General features: G+C 34.4%; 1 pseudogene; it reads left to right on the top strand.

Moving 5' to 3' along the window:
* The first annotated feature begins 6,255 nt into the window (after positions 1-6,255).
* Positions 6,256-24,916, top strand: LOC134475484 (protein yippee-like 1; annotated as a pseudogene).
* Positions 24,917-25,135: the final 219 nt, after the last annotated feature.

The raw sequence follows: 25,135 nt of genomic DNA, 5'->3' as shown, positions 1-25,135 counted from the left end.
ATTTTTCCATGTATTTATTAATCATTTGTACTTCTTCTGAGAAGTGCCAATCCATTTCATTTGCCCCTTTTAAAATTGGGTCTTTTATTTTGGGGGTTAATTTTTTGACTTTTTTATATTTTAGATATTAGTATCTGTCCAAAGTGTAGTTGGCAATTTTTTCCCATTCTGTAGGTTGTCTCGTAACTCTGTTGATTGTTTCCTTTGCTGTGGAGAAATTTTATAATTTTATATAATCCCATTTGTTGAGTCTTGATATTATTTCTTGTGTAATTGGGATTCTGTTCAAAACATCTTTACATATACTTATCAGACTGCATTTATTTTTAATCTGACCTGAAAATCTCTATTTTGAACTTACTTTACATTTAATGTATTCACAGATATATTGGGCTTATTTTCACTATCATATTATATGATATTTGTTCTACTTCCCACCACCTTTCTTAATTTCTCTTTTCTGTTTCCTTTGGCTCGATCAAATATGTTTTACTTGAGTTTTTAAACATTTTGTTATTTTGTCATTTTTGCTACATTTTCAGCATGCATATAGACTATACAAAATCTCTATTAATAAGAGACATACCTGTTCTGAAATAAACAAGAACTTTAGGATGCTTTAACTCCACACAATCTAATCCCATTTTCTTGTTACTGTTGTCCTGTATTGTAACTCCTCTTTATCCAATTATACATCATTATTATTTTTTACTACAGCCAATGCTTGTGTGACTTGCACTACATATCTTTTAAATTTCATGCAAGCGATTTCTTCTTGAACTGCAGTCCTTCCTTTTGGTTTCATTTTCTTTCTTTCTCAAGTATATTCATTAGACTTTCCTTTAATGATGATGTTAATGAATTTTAATTTTTATTGAAAATATTTTCACTTGGCCGTGTTCTTGCCAGTTTTGCTAGTTGCACAATTCCAAATTGATAGGTATTTTTTCTCTCACCACTCTGAGGATATTATTATACTGTTGTCAGTTTTTTGTTGTTGTTGCTGTTGAGATACCTGCTCTCAATTTAATCATTTTTCCCATTTAGATAATCTTGCTCGTGTCTCGGGCTACTTTCAAGTATTTTGTTTGTTTTGATATTTAACAGCAATGGGTTTATGTGTGGAATTACTTTTTGTAAAAAGCCTGTGTAGGAATTTTGTTTTATGAATTTCAGAATTTATAACTTTTATAAATTCTAAAATTTTTTTTGCTAACATCTCTTTAAATAACATCCTGCATCTGTAAAAATACTCAGAGCTATTGAATCATTAACACTCACTACTCTTACTCTCATCTTGTTCACTTTTTGATTTTTGGAGATTTCCTCTTTTTTTCTAGCTGAGTTGTGTTGCATCAAAAAGATTAAAAATAAACCTACAAAGTTTGCACTTATTTTATAACAGAAGACTTTTCAGGACATCTAGTCATTCGTATTCCTGGAAATAGAAGTTCAAAGGTATTTCCATCCCTCCATTTGTCTCTGAGTTTGTACGTATGACATTACTGTAAATAACATCAAAGTGTTAAGTTTAAGATAGCATTATAAGAGTTACAGTTTTGGGAATATTAGGCTGGAACCTCTTATTCCATAACAAGAGCCCATGGCTTTGAGGGCTGGAGACAGGTAGTAAGAAGTGAGATGAGCAAAGTTTGCTTTCCCTTCAAGTTCTCAATTTCTCTTACTTCTGTCCTGTGTTTTAAAAGTCATACATACTTCTTTAAGTTTTTTTAGCCTTAATTTTTTTATCTTTCCAATGAGGATAGAATGGCTTAATTTTATAGGGCTGTTACAGAATTAAGTGTGATGACATGTGTAAAATGATTGATTTAGTGCCTGGCATAAAAAAGAAGTTGATAGAATGTTAGTTGCTTCCTTTCTTTTTAGTAATGTCATTTTCTCTTGTCTCTCTTTGTCAGCCAGGACTTAGACAGTAGACTGCATTGGCTGGAGGAGATATAAGGTAATGTTAAGAAAGGAAAGAGTGGGTGAAGAACAAGTAGACTAGGAGAGCCCCAGTGATATAGGAAAAAGGGGAATTGATTTCTATAGAAATGGGGCTGACATTCGTATATAATTTGGGGATACTAGATTGAATATTACCTCTCTTTGCTTCATCTGAAATAAACTGGTTATTCTGTTTATTAGCAATATTTCAATTATATAATTTCAGTTAATACATGAGTCTTAGAAAAATGGCTATCAAAGAGAAAAAAGGAATGAGAAACAAGAGAGTCTATAACTAAATCTATAACTAAATCATAGTTAAGAGAAAATAGGATGTGCTTTCCACTGCTTAGAACAAATGGAGTGTAAATTTGATGACATAAAAATGTTTCTGGCATTTAGATAACTGGAAAAAATATGCTTTTGGCAGACTAACATATAATCTGAAAGTTATTTTCTTTGGTTTAAATCAAAAGTCCCATATCTGCCCATAGTAGGCAGTACTAACGAATACAAAATATATATGTATGTAGTAAGTTATATGCTGTAGTATTAACACATAATACAAAGAATTCCGAGTACAATTTCAATTTCAATTTTTAACTTATGAATTTCTGAGTGGTAGAGTTAGATCTTTACAGTAATTCATATAGGCTTGTTTCATGGTTTTATTTTAACTGTATATTACTGTTTCTAATTCAAATGTCAGAGTCAGATTAAAAACCCAGAAAGGGTTCAAATTATGGACTTCTGCTGTTTTGCACTTGCCTTATTTACCAATTGCAATAAAGCATGAATTAGAGGTTGGCTCTTTTTTGGAAGACTATCACAAATACTAGAAATAAGAATAATTATTATCATTCCTATATCAAGAGAAACAGTATAAAAGTAGTAACTGTTTTGGGGCATGGAAGGTAGATTTTTTTATTTTAGGGCAAGAGTGAAAAATAGGTAACTGGTCCATAGTTTAGGAGAAATGTAGGACTGCTTTTGTAATAATCAGTCTAGTGTTATTCAAGAGAGACTTTGAAAGACGATTTAAAGAAGAGAGACCATTTTGACAAATTAAAGAAAATAAAACCCTTGACTTGTGTGTAGTTCAGAGAAGATAAGGCTGGAGCTTCCATATATCTGTATCATCTATACCTATATAAGCTATATCTATATAACTCATGAAAGAATCAGAATCCCTATATATAGCTTTCTTGATTACAAAACAATAACCATAAATATCTCAATTATGTGTATTAACACATTTAGTAGGAATCATATATAGAATGCAATAGAATGATGATTATTGTTAGTTGTGTGAGAATTTTAATAATGTATGCAAAAGAGAATTGAATCTTAAGAACATTCGCTTAAGTGCTCCTAAGAGGTATACTTTCAGGCTTTTACTGAGATACCCCCCAGTGAAACTTCAGGAAAACAGTTGCATATTTGCATTTTAAATATCCTGAAGGTCAGGAAAACCTTGCCTTTTCCACTCATCAGCCCTTCTCTGTAGCCAGGCATTTTACTTATCAAAGACATCAAAGGTACGATATGGGGGATAGGGTTTAACTATAATTCATTTATATAGAGAATATTTATAGAGCTTAACCTCATTATTTAGATGGCCTTCATTTGGCAGTGATGGATTAGACAGACTGAGACATCAATAAATTTATTTATTTATTTATTAAGATATAAAGGGCAACCTCATTTTTTTCTGTTTCATCATAAACAGAAACGTTAAGTCCTTTTCTTCCACTGGTATAGTTTTTAAGTTCAGGACCTGAAATTAGACAGCCTGACTTCATATTATGTTCTACCAATTATTAGGTGTTTGATCATGCTCAAATTATTTAGCTTCTCTTATGTTCTACCAATTATTAGGTGTTTGATCATGCTCAAATTATTTAGCTTCTCTCTGCATGTTTCTTCTATATAATGTGGATACAATGCTTCCTATTTCTTAGGGTTGTTGTCAGCTTTAAGTATGATAATACATGCAAAACACTTCAAAGAATTTCTGTTATATAGTGTATGGCTGATAAAAGTTAGCTATTATTACTCTATTTTGGAATGATAAATGCCAGCCAGAAGTTGACATCTACAGTCAGCATTTTTTCAATCTCAACACTCTTTTCTTAGAAACACTTTTATTAGTACATGTTTGTAGTACATAATATTTCCATTTATCTTGGAGTGTAGGTACATATGTACTTAGTATATTTCAGCTCTTTTTATTCCTCTTTCTCTCCCTGCCCTTGCTCCTCCTTTCATCTCTGGATCCCTTTCACATTTGCAAAAGGTATCTTTCTATTTCCTATTTTTATCTTTTATTTTTTTCAAAAACATTTCTACTTTGGGTTTCTCATATAATATAATGTATGTGATATTTAAACCTGTTTATCTCATTTATTTCACTTAGCATTATGGTCTCAAGATGTATCCATTTTCCCACTAGTGACTCAAATTTCTTCTTCTTCAATGGCAGAGAAGTACTCCTTTATGTACAAATACTATTTTATTTTTCTTTCTTTCTTAGTTCATTTTTTTGCAATGCTAGGGCCTTATACACATTATGCCAGCACTGTACTCCTGAGTTACACTGACAACCTTAAACAATATTTTGATACAGTAATATACCTTACTGAATGGAGCATCATCATTTGACCATTAGGTTTGGAACAATAGAGTGACAATGCAATTTACTAATTTTTGAACATTAACCAACTGCCAGCCAACTGCATATCTGAACAGACTTACTTTATACATTCTCTTCTATTGAATAAAATTCTTTAGCAAATCATATACATTTTATTTGTTAAGGTGTTCTGAAAAGGAGATGGTAAATCTAAAACAGGGAAAATGGTACAAAATGGTATGAAATGGTTAGAAATGGTATGAACTAAGCTTTCATAATAGAATAATATGTGAGGTAATATTAGCTAAGTAATCCTATTGCCAGCATCTCTGATGTTATTCTACGTACAGCATTTGTTTTTAGTCATTCTTTTCTGACTGACGTTTTGAGTAAAAGATGCTATTCACTATTTCAGTATTAATCATGTTTTCCCCTCTAAAACATGTCATTAAAAGATTTGTTGCATCTTTAAGCATAATTTTAAAAATAGCCAGCAAATAAAATTATTTCCAGGGCAATGTGGCTTCAATTTGGTACAGTAAATTAAAAAAGTTAATTTTTCTGTGGTGTATTCTTCTACAGTAAACTTTTGAGAAATGCAGTAATTGTGTTGTTAGGGTTAGCTATGTAAATGTCCAATGCCACAGTGTGTGATTCCAGAGAAAACCAGAAAATATGTTCTTAGCCAACACTGACTATAGCCTGTGTGTTGTAGCTAGAAATAGAACAAGGGGTCACAAAGCACTTCTTTGCTAATTCTGTGTAGCAGGCATTTAGCTCCCTTCCTCCATGGTAAGAGACCTTTGTCCTTTTGCCAGCTGTTGTGTTCAGTTGTCTGGTTTATTTTGGGTTGGCAGTGGGTTGATTCCAGGAGGAGAAATCAGCTGTATAGCTTTACCTTTTAAAATGTCTTGTACAAATATGTTTTGAACATTTTTTTGGGGGGAAAATCATAGTCAGTCTGAAACAGTTTGTGTTTGAGTTCTGGGGAATTAAATAGCTTGTAAAATTTAGAAGCTTGCAGAATGTAGTAAAGAAACCAGTCATTTACTAATTTTAAATACCTGCTGCGAAAAAATGTTTTGAAGTAGCTTAGAAAACAAGGAAACGCTGTGGGTACTTTGTAGCAAAATATTTGGATCACCAGATATCCTGTGGGTAAGCAGGTAGAGATGGTGCAATCAGTTGAACTGGTGGCTCATTACCCAAAGATATGGAGTGATGTAATACTGGAGGCCCTCTACTCTCAGTATCAGGGACCTGCTTAAACCCTGTTGTATGTTAAATATTTTCGTTAACAACTTGCATGAAACACAGAAAACTTTCTTGTTGGATTTAAGCAGGCCATGAAGATGAATGCATTAAATCCAGAACCATGATATAAAAAGAACTTGGCTGATTGATCTTATGAGCTTTAATGATAAAATCTAACAAGGACATATGATAAGGTCAATACTTAGGAATGAGGACATACTGTTGATTGGCTGAGTAATTGTTTGTACTTGTATGCTACTGGTCTCTTTACTGCCTGTGTGACCTTGGAAAGTTACTTAATCCTGTTTATTCCTCAGTTTTCTCTTTTACAAATATATGCTTATGGTAAGAAAAAAATCCAATAGTGGAACAGTGGAAAGGGACATAAAATAAAAAGCAAGTCTCTCAGGCCTCTACTTTCCAGTCCCTTTCTCCAGATAGTGTGTGTGTGTGTGTGTGTGTGTGTGTGTGTGTGTTCTTCCAGTGATAACAGATAGTGTAGGCTATACATTAAGCATATGGGCTTATCAAACTTCTTTCTAAAAATATATATCATGTACATTATTTTCATTCTACTATATGTTTCTTTTGTGTAGTATAGAGGTTAAAATAATAGAGCTTAGAGTCATATTACCTGGATTTAAATCTCAACTTTGCCATTTATATGAAACTGGGAAAATTACTTAACATCTTTCTGACAGAGCTGATTTAATCATTAAGTACAGTAAGCAAAGTGCTTCGGACCTGTTGTATGCTTTTAGGAGCTTGTAAAAATTTTACTATTAGGAACCCATAAAATATTGTAATTTTTTAATCAGGAGAAAAATTAATACTAAAATAATTAAGACATATGTTTAATGTATAAGGAATCTAACCTAGATTATATTTGTCTTAGCATAGCAAAAAAAAGTTGTAAAATATTTTTAATTTTTTTTTTAAGGAATAAAGGTCTCACCAAGGTGAAGGTGACCAAGACATGTAAATCATAATGTAACCAGTGTGCCTTGGTTTTATCATCTGTGAAGTAGAGATTATAACAGTGCCTACTTCATTGGGTTATTGTAAAACATATTTGAGTTAATATTTGGAAAGTTGATAGTACCCAGCATACATTAATATCTGTATGTTTACTAAATAAATACCAGTTTAAACAGAGACAAACTGTGGACATAATAAGAAATTTAAGCACTACCAAAAGGCCTGCAATGTAAATCTCTTTCCCATCACAGATTCCTTGTCTGTCTCTCAGTTTCCTTCTTCAGAATAGCCACTGGTAGCAGTTTTCAGGTATCCTCTAGAGGTTGATTGTATAAATATATCATCTTCTGTTTAATTAAGCAGAAAGCTTAATGGGCATTCTGTTTTTTTAACTCTTGCTATTTCAAACAATGCTCTAATAAAGCTCCCTACACATTTGTCATTCACAAATGTGGAGTGTAAGAGCAGGGAAAAAAAATCTCTGAAACATGATTGCTAGGTCAGTTTAAAATTTTCATATACATTGATAAATTAATCTCCATGTTGGTAATACCAGTTTAAATGCCCATCAGAAATGTAGGAAAGTGCCTGTTTTCACACATGCGCATAGAAAGTGTTATCAAACTTTTGGGTCCTTGACATTCTTGTAGGTGAAAATGGAATCTTATTGTAAATATGGTTTTCTTTCATTACTAGTTAGCCTGAATGATTTTTACATTCTAAAAATTACTTCCTTTTTTCCTCACCTATAAACTACATGTCCATATCCTTGACCTATTTTTTCTGTTGCTCTTTATTTTTAAGTTGTTAGAGCTCTTTATATGTTAATAAATTTAGTGCACTTTCTGTGGTATTACTTGCCAATATTGGATCTTTTCCCTTTTAACTTTAAAGTGTTTTTTTACTTTGTTCCACACAAGCCTCGTAAGTTTTTGTGAACTTAAATATTTCAGTTTTTTTTAGGCTTCTGGTTTTTTGTGTCCTTTGGAAAGGCCTTTCCCACTTTGGAGTTTTTAAAAAACCCTTTCATATTATTTTTTATGACTTTTAAAACTGTTTCAATCATTAATTCACATAAGCTAAGGATTTTTTTCCCCTGTAGACAATATTAAGTTTCAATGTAATCAAATATATCAAAACATTTTAAAAATTGTCCTTGCATTTTCTGTCATATTGTAATGGAACTTCCTCATCCTAAAGTCATAAACATATTTAATTTTTCTAATGCATTTTAGGTTCTTTAAAATACTTTAATCCCAACTGGAATTTACTTTGATGCAAGGAATGTAGTGGGTATCCAGCCTGTATCTAGCCAGCTGTCACTGTATCATTTGCTTAATACAACCTTTCCCCTCAGTGGTTTCATATGCAGCTTTTATTCCAATACTAAAGTCCTATACATATTTGACTCTATTTCTGAACTGTGTGTTCATGCATCAACATCAAACTCCTTTAAATACCATACTAATAAACAAATATAGTTATCTTTACTTTGTTGAATATTTTAAATCAGCAGTAGATATTGAATTTTGTCAAATACCTTCTCAACATCTGTGATCAAATAGTTTCTCAATACCTATTTTTCTTTCTTGATATATTAACATAGTGAGATATGTTAATGGATTTCCTAACATAAAAATAAGTTTGCCTTCCAGAAGTAAACCCAACTGGTCACTGTGTGTTACTATTTACTTGGGCTTTCTAATTCTGTTTGTTGATAATTTGTTTTGCACTGAACTCATAAGTGAGATGGAGCTTTACCTTTCTTACAACCCTGAAGAAGATAAGTTGGTTCTCCTCTGTGCTATAAAGCAGGTAAAGTAACTTTGGACAGTTATTCAGCACTTAAATATTTTGTAGAGTTGTAGAGTTGCTCTGAAACTTTTGGGCCTTTTTCATTTTGAAGAGTGCACTTGGACAATAATTTTCAGTATCATAGATAGTAATTTTTTGTGGTATGAAGTATTGAACCTTCGGGCTAACACATATTAGGCAAAGGCTCAACTAGTGAGCTACAACCTCAGCCCTTTAAAAGTTCTTATTTTAAAACAAATTCTCACTGAGTTACACAGGTTGGCCTTGAACTTGTGATCCTCCCATCCTAACCTCCCAAATACCTGTGATTATTGCCAGGCTATAGTAATTATTTTTGAATTTTCAATCTGTTCTTGAATTAATTTTTGTGATTCAAGTAATGTGAAAGTAATGTATTTTGTCAAGGTTTTCAAATGCATTTCTATAAAGTTGAGCAAATTATTGTACAATATTTTTTTTTATTTTATACATCTGTGTTCTTAAGGAATGATTGAAATATATGGTGAAATTTTAAATTAAATATTATAATAAAACCCACATTTCCAAAAAATGAGATAAATGTGTTCAAAATGAGGAAGTGTAATTTTAGGGGAATTAACAGCAATATGTCTTTTACTGTAATATTTTTTTTTTTATTTAGAGAAAAAAGCAAAACAGAAAAAAGATAAAAATAATACAGAATTTAAAAAATAACAGTATGAATCACTAGTTGATACATTACATATTATCTTAGAAGTAGTTGTTCAAGTTACAAAATCAAAGCATAAAATGTAGACAGACAAACAATGATAGTACAAACTATTCTGTTTGATAAACTAACAAAACTTAGTAGTATGGTTATCTGTCTTGTACACTTAAACATACATACAGTTATATCATTTAGAGAACTTTGTTTCCCTTTCATTGTTGTAATATCTATTACACATTTTGGATCTTATTACTATTTCAGTTTTTTAACTTCTATGCTATTACTTTTATATTGTTACTTTTATACTAGAGAGATAATACAATATTTACAAATGTGAGTCTGATTTATTTCACTAATGAGGATAGTCTCAAGTTGACTCCATTTACCTATACAAGCCTCAAGATCATCTTTTTTATAGCTGAGTAATATTCCATTGTATAAAAATACCACATCTTTTTCATTGATTCTGTGGTTGATGGGCATTTTGGTTGTTTACAAGATTTAGCTATTATAAATTGTGCTGCTATAAACATGGATGCACATGTATTGCGTGACATGACCTTTTCAGTCTTTCTAGGAAAATATCCAAGAGGGGAACAGCTGGATTGAATGAGACCTCCAATCCTAGTTTTTAAAGGAATCCCCATATTGATTTCCAAAGTGACTTCACCAGTCTACACTCCCACCAACAGTGGAGAAGTATTCCTTTGTTCCTACAACCTTGCCAACATTTGTTATCAGTTGATTACCTGATGGCAGCCATTCTTTCCAGAGTGAGATGAAATCTCAGTGCTGTTTTAATTTTCATTCTTTAATGACCAGTGATAGTGAACATTTCTTCATGTGTTTATTTACTATTTGTATATGTTCATCTGATAAATGTGTGTTCATCTCAGATACCCATTTAGGAGAGGGTTTTTAATTTGGAGGGGCTTGATGTTTTTCAGTTCTTTGTATGTTATGGATGTAACTCCTTTGTGTGAGGGACTGTTGGCTAAAATTCTTTCCCATTTCATGGGTATTCTTTTCACTCAAAGTCAACACTCAAAACTCAGTAGCATTGCTGTACACAACAAAAAACTCACTGAGAAAGAAATTATGGAAATATTGCCTTTCACAATAGCATCTAAAAAATTGAAATACTTAGGAATCAATCTAACCAAGAATGTAAAAGACCTGTATGCTGAAAATTACACTACTCTAAAAAAAGGAAATTGAAGAGAATATTAGAAAATGGAAGGATATTCCTTGCTCTTGGTTAGGAAGAACTGACCTTGTGAAAATGACCATAGTCCCAAAACTGTTATACAGATTTAATGCAATCCCAATCAAAATACCATTAATAAACCTTACAGATCTAGAGAAAGTATTCCTAAAATTCATTTGGAAACAGAAGAAACCTAGAATAGCAAATGCAATTCTGGGCAACAAAGGCAAGGCAGGAGGCTTCTCAATTCCTGACTTGAAATTATTCTACCAAGCTACAGTGATAAAATCAGCATGGTACTGGAAAATAAATAGACCCAAGGATCAATAGAACAGATTAGAAGACACAAACAGTAGTACAAAGACACTCAGTCACTTGATATTTGACAAAGGGGCTAAACACATCCATTGGAAGAAGGATAGTCTCTTTAATAAATGGTGTTGGAAAAATTGGATTTCCACATTTTGAAGACTGAAACTAGACCCGTGTCTATCACCATGCACTAAACTAAAGTCAAAATAGATCAAATATCTAAATATTAAAACAGAAACCTTAAATCTACTGGAAGACAAAGTAGGTAGAAATCTTGGAGACAGAAGAGTAGGCAATGAATTCATGAACAAAATGCAAATCACATGGAAAGTACTTTGAAGAATCAACAACTGGGATCTCATCTTATTAAAAAGTTTTTGTACTGTAATAATTTTAAAAATTAAATTCAGTGTATTTTGTCACATTCTTTCTTTCTTTTTCTTTTCTTTTTCGTTTTTTTTTTTTTTTTTTTTTTGTACTAGGGATCGAACTCATGACCGCACACTTGGTAGGCAGGCGTTTATATGGTGGCGCTTTATGTGGAACTAAATCCCCAGCCCTGATTCAGCGCATTTTTATGATGACTCCTACTGATCAAATGTTTATAGAAGTTTCTGTCGAATGAAAGCAATATGGAGTATCTTTATCTATCTTAGTCATTAGGGCACAACAACTTCTGGCTCTTCCTCAAGTCAAAATTATCATGTAAATCTTTTGAACTGACTCAGGATATTTAAGTAGCTAGTGTAACTAAATATACTCACAAATGAGGACTTTAAGAACTGCTTGAAAAAAATGGCAATTAGAGGGGACTTCTGGGAAAGTGGCAGAGCAGTAAGCAGCAACATATCAACCTTTCCAAGATTCAGAATCCAGACACTGGAAAATAACAACTTTGGGGAGTAAAGAAGGATGGAAGTGGATCCATAGAACCCAGCAAAGATTGAAAGGAAAAATTAGAGCCCACAGAGAAATTAAAGAGACAGACAACAATGCATAGAAAGTAAGAGGCAATATGAACTTTCTCCCCAGATCCTGTCTTGTGATGAGAAAAAGGAAGATGGAATCCACAGAGACACAATGAAAGTGAACAACCCCAGAGATCTTCAAGAAGAAATGTACCAGTGTAATGGAACAGTGGCTTACCTGCCTTACAACAGCTGGCAAGTGACTCCAGTTCAAGCTTCTACCATATCCCCTGGAGAGGGTACCTGGTCAGATGCCACTTTCGGGAGGAGCTAACTGAAACTGGGAATCAGGACAGCCACGTGTTGGCTTTATCTTGGAGTACCAGTGCTAAACTCACACAGTCATTGGGTGAGGGCCAACAATAAGAGACATTCATGGTCAGGGAGCCAAGGTTAGATTATCCACCTAAAGAGCTATAAGGTAAACAACTCAGGCCCTGCCCTTATGACCAGAGGCCATGTTCAACCTGAATTTTTGTGGGATTTGAAAGTCCCAGAACTGGCATCATGCTCCAATCCTACAGCTGGCTTTTTGAGATTATCCAGCACAGATCTGGGCTCTGACTACCTCATCTTCCAGCCAGAGCAGAGTCATACCTCCAATTGGGCACTGCCACAAAGCTTTAGACTTCACAAGATAATCACAAGCTTGAAATCACAGAGAATTCTTCCTCTTCTCCTTCTCCTTCTCCTCCTCCTCTTCCTCCTCCTCCTCCTCCTTCTTCTCCTCCTCCTCCTCCTCCTTCTCCTTCTCCTTCTCCTTCTCCTTCTCCTTCTCCTTCTCCTTCTCCTTCTTCTTCTTCTTCTTCTTCTTCTTCTTCTTCTTCTTCTTCTTCTTCTTCTTCTTCTTCTTCTTCCTCCTCCTCCTCCTCCTCCTCCTCCTCCTCCTCCTCCTCCTTCTTCTCCTTTTCTTTGTCTTGGTCCTTTTGAAATTTTTGTTCATTTGTTTTTGATTGCTTGTTTTTGTAATTTTGTGTATTTGAAGATTGTTTTCAGTTTTTCTGTGTTCTTGTTTTTGTTTTCTCCTTTTTTCCTTCCTCCTTGTCTTCTTTACCAGTTTCCTGATGTTTCAGTAATCTTTTGTCCTTCAGCCTTGGTTCTAATTTCCGTTTGTTCTCTCATTTCATTATTTTTTTCTCTTTAAAATTTTCTCTCATTAGCACAAAATCACTGTATTGAGTGAATATTTATTGTATATAATTTTCTGATTTGTCTTAGGTTTTGTTATAAAACTATAAGTGTTGTACCTAGGGTTAAACATAAATTATAGTTATCATAAATTATTATCATAGTTTGTCATTTTTCAGTCTATTTTTGATGCTATTAGTATTACTGATTGTCCTACTTCAGCAAGGATGACATAGTTGATGTGACCAATTGATCTTCCTTGTACCCCAGTACCTAGATTGTCTGGGGGTTGTAACAAATACTAGAGGCCAGTACCAAAGAACTGAGTGCTAAGCCAAACAGGCAAAACTTTTCACCTCTAATAGACAGAAGAGGCAAGATCCTGAGACAGACTCAATTGCCAAAAGCGAGCTGTAGCTAGAAGATACCTGAAAAGTAGTCATTTCCTTAAGAAGTCTCAATACTAGTAATAAAGCTACCTACCATAAGCAATTGACATGTCTCAATAGAGAAAACAAACAAAAAATAAACAAAAAAGAAAATGAAAAAACATGGAAACAACATGCGACATACCCAGCTTGCCTAAGACATGTCAAAGGGTTATCTAGGTGGAAGGAAACAAAAACCACCCAGCTGAACTTTCTGAAATATTAGTAGCAGAAATAAAACAGATGAATAAGTCTCTTGACAAAAATCAAAACAGAAATAACTGCGCAGATAATTAAAGAGTTGATGACCATAATGTAAGAAATGATTAGTGAATCTAGAGTATATGCAGATAAAAAATAGAGGAGCTAAAAGAGAGGGGACATGCATACCCAGCATAGAAATAAATGGGTGTCATAAAACAGATTCAAACAGATATGCAATGGATTAAAAATTCCATTAAAAGTACATGTAGCAGAATCAACCAATATAAAGATAGAATATTAGATCTTGAAGATAGGGTTTTGATAGTGATCATCTAATGAAAGAATTCTTGAAATTAGTGAGAGACCATGAGAATAGAATTCAACAGCTACTAAATGATGCAAATAAAAATAACATAAGATTAATTGGAATCAATGAAATATCAGAAGATAGCACAAAGGACATTAAAACTTGCTCATAGAAATAATAATAGAGGATGTGGGGATTAAGCTCAGTGGCATAAACACCTGCTTGGCCAGTGCAAGGGCGTGAGTTCAATCCCCAGTACCAAAAATAATAATAGTAATAATAACAATAATAATAGAAAAACTTTCCAAGCATGGGAAAAATTGGCATACAAAGAGAGTGAAGATATATCCTAAGGAATGGGAAAAAATTTACCAGCTATTATGCAGATAGAGGAGTAGCATCTAGAATATACAAAGAACTTTAAAAAAAATCAGACCTTCAAATTAATCACCCGTCCCAAAACTGGAAATATGAAGTGAATAGACATCTGTAAGATCAAGAAGTACAAACAACAAATAAGTATATAAAAAACGTTCAAAAATCACTGGCCATTCATGAAATACAAATTAAAATGACACTGAAATTCCATTTTACTCTAGAAAAATGGCTATTCTGAAGAAATCAGCCAAAAACAAGTGCTGGTGAGGTTGTAACTTTTCTGTTGTCGATAGTAGTATAAATTGATACAACCACTATGGAAATCAGTATGAAGTTCCCTCAAAAATCCAAAACTAAGAGTTCTGTTTGACCTAGCTGTTTCCTTTGTGGGTATGTTATCCTTAGACCTTTTACTTCTTAAAAGAGTTAAAATCATCATGCCACAATGATATAGGCATACCCATGTTTATAGAAGCACAATTTATAAAAACTAAATCTCAGAAACAGGCCATATGCCAACCAACAGAGAAATAGATGAATATAGTGTGGAAGTTATATGGAATGAAATACTACTCTACCATAAAGAAGAGTAAACTTAAGTCATTTGTAAGTAAATGGATTCCTAGAAGGTGAAAAGCTCTGTCAAAGATTATGAGCATTTAGAATTTTAATAAATGCTGCCTACTTTCACAGAAGTTTTAAACTTGTTGACAGACCCTGCAGAAAGAAGAGCATTTGACACATACTACTTTTTCCTTCAGATGATGTAAAGAAATCTTTGGAGGTTCAGAGTGGACACTATTCTGCTTTGTTTTTTTATTTTATTTGTTCTGTCTTTTTGAAAGGTTCATTTTGGATAATTTTTATATTCATTTTCTGAAAATTTATATAAAATGATATTTTATGGTCATTAAGCTTCTAAATAACTTTTAATATGAAATATACTACCTATGTTGAAAAACCTGTGTTTGACATTGTATAATGTAATGAAAATATTGTCTAAACCCCAAATTTGATCTTCTCTACTAACAACTAACATATGACTTATTCCTATCTTAGCAGTAGGATTATGAGTTATGATTATGGAAATTCTTTTCTATTAAAATAATGATGTTTATAATGTTTATATTTTATAAAACTTATTCATAATGATATTTCCAGGTAATATGATATCTGTTATGTACAATATAATTTCAGTTCAAATGTATTCACTTAACACAAAGGTCACATTTTGGAACCATGTTTTGCCTTTTGAAATTGGCCCTCTTCATTCAACATGTAAGTTATTGTATATTCATTCATGATCTGTGCTATATTTGTACTTGTGCATGCACAATAGTTTTATTAAATATAAATAAAACTGCAACCCAATGTACAATAAGTGATACTTGACACTGACATGAGACATAGGCAAAGGACTATTTCAGTCTATCTGTGCATTTTGTTTTCTTCTTTTCCTGTTACCGTGCCAGCAATCTGTCAGTTTCGTTGTCACTGTAAACTCCCTGGATTAGCCTCTACTTCAAACCAACAAAGCCAATATTATCTAATTACAGCCTAAGAATGACCTAATCTTCAAGACCAGCTGCTATAGAAGAGCACAGGCATCCCTTTAATCAAAATTATATAGATACCATTTGACTTTCTCCATTATGACAAAGGAAATACTCAGCAGGAATGTATGAAAGTATCTGCACTTTGTATTGATTTGTTAATGACTCCTTCCAGCATTTTGATATAGTGGAGCGTAACACAACATTCAGATGTGCCTTTTGCTAATACTTTTTCCCAGAAGGTTGTGGCTAATCTTTGCATTCTCTCTCTCTCTCTTTTTTTGTCTTTTTCATTTTTATCGGTACCAGGGATTGAACTCAGGACTGCCTGCTTGCAAGGCAGGCGTTTATGCTGCTGAGCTAAATCTCCAGCCTCAATCTTTGCATTCTCTTGACAGTATCATTTTCAGGGTGTAAGTCTTTAATGTTAATGAACTACAGCTTATTAGTTATTTGTTTCATGCCTTTTGGCTTCAATATCTTATCTAATAAGTCACTGCCATACCCAAGATCATCCAGATTTCTATGATATTTTCTAGTTTTATAGTTTTTATAATTGGGTCAATGATCACTTTTGAATTAAATTTTGTGAAGTGTATGATGAATGCTTAGATCCTCTTTTTTAACTCAGGCAGATTTCTGGCTGGTCCAGCATTACTTATTGAAAAAAAGTATCTGTTTCCCTGTATTAAATTTGTTCCTTTGTCAAAGATGTCCTGAATTTTTTTGAAAAATTGAGATTGAATCCAGAGAGCACTGAATTACACCCCAGTTTTCTATTTATTTATTTTTGAATCACAGCCTCACTAAGGTGTCCAGGCTGGCTTCAAGCTTGTAATCCACCTGCCTCAGCCTCCCAAGTAGTTAGAATTACAGGCATGCACCACCACACCCAGATTCATTTGACTATTTTTACCTGCATTTATTTCTGGGATCTCTGTCCTGTTTTATTGATATATTTGTTCTGCCAGTACCACACTGTCTTGCTTACCACAGCTTTGTGATAAGGCTTGAAGTTGAGTAGGATCAGTTCTGCAATTTTGCTCTTTCTTTTTGATATTAAGTTAGCTGTTCTGGGTCTTTTTTATTCCCATTAGAAGTTTTTCTAGAGGTTTAATGGGCATTGCTTTGAATCTATAGATCAAATTGGGAAGAAGTGACATATTGACAATCTTAAGTCTTCCTATCTATGAATATGGAGTATTAGTACACTTATTTAGTTTTTAAATACCTGTAATCAGTTTTCCTCATATAAATCTTGTGCATATTTTGTTAGATTTATAACTATTTCATTTTTGGTACTACTATAGTTTTGTGTTTTAAATTTGAAACTCTACATGTACACTGCTGCTATCTAGGAAAGTGATTGACTTTTATACATTAGCCTTGTATCCTACAACCTTGTTATAATAGGTTATTAGTTTCAGAAAGGTTTTTCTTTTCTCATGGACTTTCTATATAGACAATTATGTCATCTATGAATAAATATAGTTTTATTTTTTCCTTTCCTATATATACATTGTTTATTTCTTTTTCACGTTTTATTGCAATAGCTAGGACTTCTAGATTAAGGGTGAAAAGGACTGAGGAGAGAAGTCATTGCCTTGTTCTTTATCTAAGTAGGATAAATGTACATGTGACTAACATTGAAGAAATCTCAGAAAATTGTTAGTAAAAGGTACATTGCAACTCAATGTTCAGAGATATGTCTTCCCTTGCATTTAGGAAAAATACATTAAAATAGTTGACACTGTGGGCAGGAGAATGCTATGTGTCCTGGGCTGTGCCAAGGCCACCTGAGAGCCCAGTCACTACTAATCTAGTCACTGGCCAGATGGGCACTGTGAGAGGTGGGCATGGACAGTAGCGGCATGCATGGGGTCTATCCCAGGGCCTTGTAATTCTAGGTTATGACATTTTTCTCTTATCACAGTTGAGGAGACAGTGCTACATGCCATCCTGGGTACAGTGCTGATAACAACTTTCAAATGCATTTTCCACTGTTGCTTTTGTCAAAGTCTAGAAGAGTCACACAGCTCTTCCAGTCCCAGCCCTGATCTGAGTAAGGAGTATGCAGAAGACATGGTAAAAATGACTTAATTCAAAACTTTCCAAGCTTATCTGCTGAACTGTTACAGAATATGGCAGCCAGGATTGAGCCTGCATCCAGGCGCTTGCATTTTCACTGGACTGCAGGTGGTCACACACATCTGTGAGGACTGTAAGACCACAATGAAGTGAAAATATGAACATGCTTTTGAGAGCAGTGAGGAATAGAAGGAAGGAAAATTTATTAATGAGCTTGCTCACATGATCAAATAATTAGGAGTAAGGAGGAAATGCTCCATTCTCTTTTGAATACTGTTTTATGAAACAGACTGTGGATGTAAGAGAGACAAAGAGCTTCCTGGATTTCAGTATATCTTTAACTTTGATCCCGCAGGCTAGATGCGCTGCAATATTCCAATGTGTAATACTCGACGGATTCTCTGGGCCATCTCTGTAGGTAACAGGTCTCCCTTCTGTGTCTCCTTCACGTATATGGTTGTCACTTACAGTTTTCAGTGTTCTTTTTCTAATTCCTCAAGTTCAGGAGAACAAAATAACCAATTCATGACTTATGAGTCAAGGTAATGCCTTCTTTTAACCTATGCTTTCAATATAGTGTGGCTTTTAAAATCAGTAGCAAACCGTGTTCCTCAGACTACAGAGACAGGCCTTCCCCAACAGCAATTATCGTCTCTCTTTTTTTAAGGGGAAAGTGTTGCAGCTATTTTCCCCTAATTCTTGAAACTATACATTGGTTATTCCTCCTGCAGTTGCACTGTTAAGATGTAGTAACTATTTAAGAATCTTCCAGAAACAGTCAACAAATTTATGTAACCTGGGCACTGTTTTTTAAGTCTGTTCAAAACAGAAAACACTACTGTTACATTTTAGATAAGCTAAAAAATAAAGAATTATGTTAAAAAAATTACTCATGCATTAGCGTGTACAGAAAGATCATGTGTCATGCTTTGGATTTGAATTGCTATTTGATTTTCAAATAAGTTAAATTATTTTATGACTGCCCGTTACTTAGTATAAAACAATAAAATACTAAATTTTCCTAATTCTTTATTTTAAATGGTGTTTGATTATAATCTTGTGCTGTTGGATTGAGCATAATCTTGCTCTGTTTTGAACTGTAGCAATCAAGGAAAATATGCTAGCTTATTTTATTTTTTAAAAGTGGGATTGAAAATTTGATCTATATCTAAATAACGTTATTAAACTGAATCTCAGATTAACTTGATGTCAATTATGTTAACATCTCTGAAATTTTTAGATACCAGGTACAATATATGCATTATAGTTGAGATAAAAATGTTTCAATAATTTTATTAAAGTTTGTCTCATGAGTTTAAGACATTTTATTTGTGAATTATGGCCATTTTCTTAATTATAATTATCCTCAGTATATTTAGTTTATTAAATCAACTTACTAATTATGAGTAAAATACAAGTTCATAATCTTTTCCTATGAGATTGTCTACCACTATTCTTTCCATTCTTGTATTTTATATCTTGATTACAGTAGCTATGGGCCACTGACAGTAATGATATCAGTTATGTAGGGCCTAATGCATAAAATATATTTCTTTATATGAGTGAATAAAACTGGAGTTGTTTGGCCAGAGATTACTATGAATATTGTCACATTGGGGTTTTTTTTTGAGATATAGAGATACAACTAATTAATTTCCCCCTTCCAAGGCTATGAAAGCTATATCAACCATGAGAGAGGTTAGCTTTATATCCTGTAATACAATTCTAAACTGAGAGTCTAATGATAAGTAATTTGCAAAGTAAGACATGGACAATCTAGGAGACAGTCATCATTTCTATTTGCCATCATCTATCCCCAGTTTAGTGCTCAAATGAAGGAAACACTTTTGATATGTATGCTGAAGCGGCAAAAGAATTGTCTTTAAAAATTTAAGCCATCTAAAGGATGATCTGCAGTGATATCAGTTTCATTTGCTAGTTATTGTGATGTTCTCAGCTGGCTCCCAATATGGCCATCTGTTCTCTGTTGCTGGAGGAAGGTCCCTCGTTTAGATTCCTTGGTGGATTTGATAAGGGATTAAGTTTGAAGAGATGAGGCAGGTGTGGTTGACTGTAGGCTGATTACCTCATTCTTGAATGTCTGAAATTAGTTTCTCTGTTCCCAGTCTTCCTTCTTAGTCAGTCTTCACTATAACTACTGTTACTACTCACAAGACTCTGAAACATGGCTTCTCTTTTCATTCTCTTGCCTTTCTGCTGTAAAGCTTCATAGGTTTTTATGAGCTTAAGTCCATCGTTCTCAACTGATACTTGGAGTCTTTCTTCCATTTGTTTTTGAGTCTCAACCCTTGGACAAAGGCAATTTAAGTCATCACATTCTTGGAACAAGAACCAGAGTTCTGAGAAGAAATGGCCAAAATCAGGACTTGAGATTCAGCTACCTGTATCTAGTTCTGGGGCATAATTTGGAGACAGACTATTTTAAGTCTGTGTATGGAAGATATAAGTAATATAGAGTGGAGTGGGAGGTGTGTATTTGGCTGAGGAATTCAGAATTTAGTCTTACTGAATCCATGGCTTTCTATGTCCCCAGCTCACTTTTATTTTAAGACTGGGTCTTGCTAATTTGCTGAGTTACCCAGGCTGGGCTCGAATATGTGCTCCTTCTGCCTCACTTTATAGAGTGCTGAGATTACAGGTGTGTGCCACCATGCCCATAGGACTTATCTTTGAACAAAGAGTGTACTAAGGGTTATTTGCTATGAATTTTACATAGTGCTTAGTATCTATTGGTGGGAATTAGACAGCTTGTTAAAGGAGCTACAGTTGGAAGTTCACTACTCTTCTTCATCTTTATCTCCTCCCCAACTGCACATTCTCCTGCTGTGTGCTGGGAAGTGTAGGGAGTGTGCCCCTCTGGACTGTAACTCTACCCTGGCCCAGATACTGGACTTGACTTTAGTGGTGCCAGGATGCCAAGACTTTTGTATGGACAATTCTGGTAAAATATAAATAAAATATAAGTGGGTTGAGAATAAATGTTATCTGTAGATAGATTTTATGGGCAAGATTGGGAGCTGGAGGTGGTAGGGATGATGTATTAGATTTCAATGTGGTGAGTTTAAAGCACCTGAGGGAAATGTCCACCAAACTGTTGGAAATATAGTTTGAGAATGAGTGCTAAGGAAGAGGTCAGGCTAGAGAGATAAATTTGGAAATTATCAGCAGATGGTACTACTTGAAATTCAAGAAGGTGTGTGGAGTTAGAGGAGAAGGGGACTCAGGAAAGAACTTCAACACTTAAGGACTAGATAGTATCTTAGAAAAAACTCAGAGAGGACATTGGGAGGAGCAGAAAACAATGGTCTTATGATAACCGAAGTGAGAAAGAAATCCAATTAGAATGGAGGAGTTTGCAGGACCAAATGTCACTGAGAAAACTAGATATAGACAGAAATGTGTCTATTGGATATGGCACATGGAGATCAGTGTGGCTTCAACAAAGATTTCAGTCAAGTGATGGTATCTGCTCATATTGTTTGGAGATGAAAAAGTAGTAATGCTAAGTCTGTGTCACTCATTTAAGGTTTTTTTTTCTGAGAAAGAAAGAGAAAAGTAAGTATATGAAGTCAGCACAAGATGAAGGACATTGTTTTAGACAGGATCTCACTGTACACAGACCAATCTTGAACTTGCTATGTAGCTCAGGCTGGGCTTGAACTCATGCTTTTCCTATCTCAGTCTCCTGAATTCTGGAATTACAAGTTTTTAATGCTACACATAGCTCAAAGGTAAATATTTTAAGGAAAGAAAAAAATCTATGCAGATATATAGGTAGAGAAGAGATCAGAAAAGTGGGAGAAGTTGAGGGCAAAAGGTCATGGAGAGGTGAAAAGGATTGAAACAGAATATAGTAAAGACTGGGAAAGGTAGGTTGTGTGGAAGGCAGTAGATGTTGGCATTGAATAAGAGGAGAATTTTTTTCTCTGATCAAAAGAAGGATGAATTACAGTTTCAAGAGAGTATGCAGAGTGAAAGGACTTTCACAGTATATATCAATCACTGCTGACTAGATCATCCTGTCCTTGTTTCAGGGGCTAGCTTTGTATGTTTTATATTGCTATAAGAGAATGCCTGAGATTAGATACTTTGTAAGGAAAATGGGTTTGTTTGGGCCACAGTTCTGGAACCAGAAAGTTCAAGATTGAGCAGCCAGAACTGGAAAGGGCCTCATGCTTCATCAAAGCATGATGGATGGTGGGCATACATGTGAGAGTAGCTAGCAAAACAGAAAAGAGGAAGGGCAAAGGAGTGATTCTGCTTTATAACAACCAACTCACAAGAGAAGTAATCCATCCCTACAAGACCCAAGTCATCCCCTCAAGTGGGACATTACTTCCTTCCAAGAGTGATGCTTCATGATCTGATTATCTCCCACGAAGCATCTCTCAAAGGTTCAACCACATGTTAGTACTGTTACACTGGGGACCAAGCTTCCAGAAAGTGAGCTCTTGGGGAAAAATCATATACAAACCATTGTAGAGGCTTTGGCTATCGCTTAAGCCATAGGCCCTTCTCTGAGTGGACTCTGATCAAGATAGGCAGGAGGGGCTGGGGATTTAGCTCAGCGGCATAATCGCCTGCCTTGCAAGCAGGCAGTCGTGAGTTCGATCCCCGGTACCGATAAAAACGAAAAAGACAAAAAAAAAAAAAAAAAAAAAAAAAAAAGATAGGCAGGTGCCATGAGCACTGCATCCCCAAGCTGTTTCCTCCACTGTTGACATTGAGACGCAAGACACCTTAGCATTTCCTGGGGCAATCATGTACAGTGTAGCCTAGAAAAATGCAGGAGAGTTAATACCACTCAGTAGCACAAAGTTTTGATCAATAAAAGACAGGAGCTGACTGTTATATTCTCTTTCCATAATCATCAACTGATCTGAAATGCAAGATATGTTTATCATCTCTCTGAAATGGTCCTACAAGTTCAAGTTTAATTCTATACACTTTCATATGGACTCTGTCATTCCATCATCTTCTCCTTTTCCCCTGTCTCCTCCTCCCCTGAGATTGTATACTCTAATAATATACTAGGTTAAACCACATGGCTTCTGCATGTCAAAACCTGTGAACTTTGGCACTTTCACAAAATAATAACTCACAGGTCTTTGCTGTGTCTTGTGGGAAACCCAGGGTAAGGAAGTGTAGTGGTCTTACTGAAGGAAGAAAATCTGGTGAATCAGACGTCTTATTAATAGTTATTAGGCAGCTGTTGGGCCTCAGGCACTCTTTTTTTTTAAACATATGTAGTATTACCAGTAAAGAAGTTTGGTCATTTTACTAATGAGGTAACAGTGAAATAAAAAGAAGTTAAAAACTTGCTGGGGACCCACAGATAGTAAACAAAAGAACTCGATTTCAAACCCAGGTTTGTGCGCTTTTCAAGCCTGTGATATTTTTATAGCACCATGTCATCTTACCTAAAATGCGTAAGAAAGGTGTTAAACAAAGACCTTTTAAAAAAGATTCACTAGAAGTAATGAGGACCTAGCTGAGTCTTAAAATCACTTTTATTGTGACTCAAATTCATACAATAGTATAGTTTTCTCCAACTGGGTCCAACCATTTGGCTATATGATTAGAGAAATCTGCTAGGTGAATTGAGTTAGCAGTGAGATACATGTTTGGCAGTTAAAGAGGTACAACAGAAAGAAAAGGAACAAGGGGGTTGAGCAGACTAGCAAGTTATTCATGTGTGCCAGGCATCACAGTGCTAGAAGGTTGAAGCAGGATTACTGCGAGGCGAGCCTGGGCTACAGTGAGTTCAATGCCAGCCCAAACTACGCAGTGAGACCCTGTCTTGAAAAGACTGTTCAATAGATAAAAAAGTGACTGATGCTCAAATGGAGTAGAAGGACAGTGAACCCCCAGGTAGAGACTAACTGGGAGTAAATGGAGGGAGTTCAAAATACGTTCATATATATGTACATATATCTGTACCTCACACAGAGAAGCCTACTGCACAAGTATGCAATACTAATGATTTTTAGTGTATCAAGTAAAAATGATCCAGTCATTGTATTGCCACAATAATTGTAATTTTTTATCCAGTAGTAAGTACAGTAACCAAGTGGAAGTTCTTGTTTACTCTTACATTTGTTCATTTTGCCATTTTCAGCATATTGTGGAAGATTTACTGCCTGTTGGAAGAGGTAGTCTGCAACATAGATTCCCAAAATTGGATTCAAGGAGTATATTAGAAGTTTCTTTAGTGCACTTCAAATCATGACCATAGGGTGGAGATCTTCCCTTATTTTAGAATCTCAAGTAGTTCAAAATTGAAATTTTAAAAGATTTGAACAGATGGAGGGAGAGCCCTTACATTGATTGGTGTCTTGTCATACTAAAAGTCATCTTATTTTTATTTATTATTTTTTTAAAAAGGATACAAGTGCAAAGTTCCAACCTTAAAGATCTTGAAATAGATACTTGCTTCAGAAAAATTGAAACATCTATTTGAAGATTTTCAATTCAAATCAGAAACATCAGATTTTAAAAAATCACACATCTAAAAATGATTGAGTGATAAATAATACTACATATGAACGTCTGATTTATTGGTGTATGCGTATACGCTCCCCCCACACACAAATATCTCAGTTTCTCTCTGGAAACCACTTAGAGGCCTCAACTGGATGTCTGAGTCTGCTTACTCTCTGAGGAGGATTGGGGAGGTACAAATCAATACTTGAAGTTATTTACTTACATATCCCAGATGTATGACTTAGGTGACTAACATGGCTATAGGCCTTAAATGTTGATGGGCACCGTGGTCCTTCTTACTCATCTTGTAGTCAGCAGATAGTGAGCAGGAGAATTTCAAATATTCTCACTGTGTTCTTCATTCTGTGCTTATGGTGTAAAATTTAATTTCAGGACTTATCAGAGTTTGGTACAACTAGAATGGGTGAGTTTCCTCAGAACTTAATGAAGGAATTTTTAGCTAAGGCAGAAGAGGGCACCATCTGGATGGTGGGATTATAGATAACTATTGTCATTTTGTATCATTCTCTGTTGGTTGATCTGTATTTCTGTGTCACTCTTTGTTCTCTCTCTCTCTCTCTCTCTCTCTCTCTCTCTCTCTCTCTCTCAGTTTTGCAGTGAGCATATAGTACCCTTGTATTTTAAATAAAAATAACTCTACCTCTATTTTGGAAACATAAAATAAGCAAAGCAAAAACCTGTATAAGACCCAAAACTCATGCAATGGAGGGGAGCTCAAGGCAT

Source organism: Cavia porcellus, unplaced genomic scaffold (genome assembly GCF_034190915.1).
Source record: "Cavia porcellus strain 051 isolate PalLab524CR breed Dunkin Hartley unplaced genomic scaffold, mCavPor4.1 scaffold_3, whole genome shotgun sequence".
Taxonomy (NCBI): Eukaryota; Metazoa; Chordata; class Mammalia; order Rodentia; family Caviidae; genus Cavia; species Cavia porcellus.
Note: the sequence above shows the minus strand (reverse complement) of the source record. Positions and strands in the feature narration are given on the sequence as shown.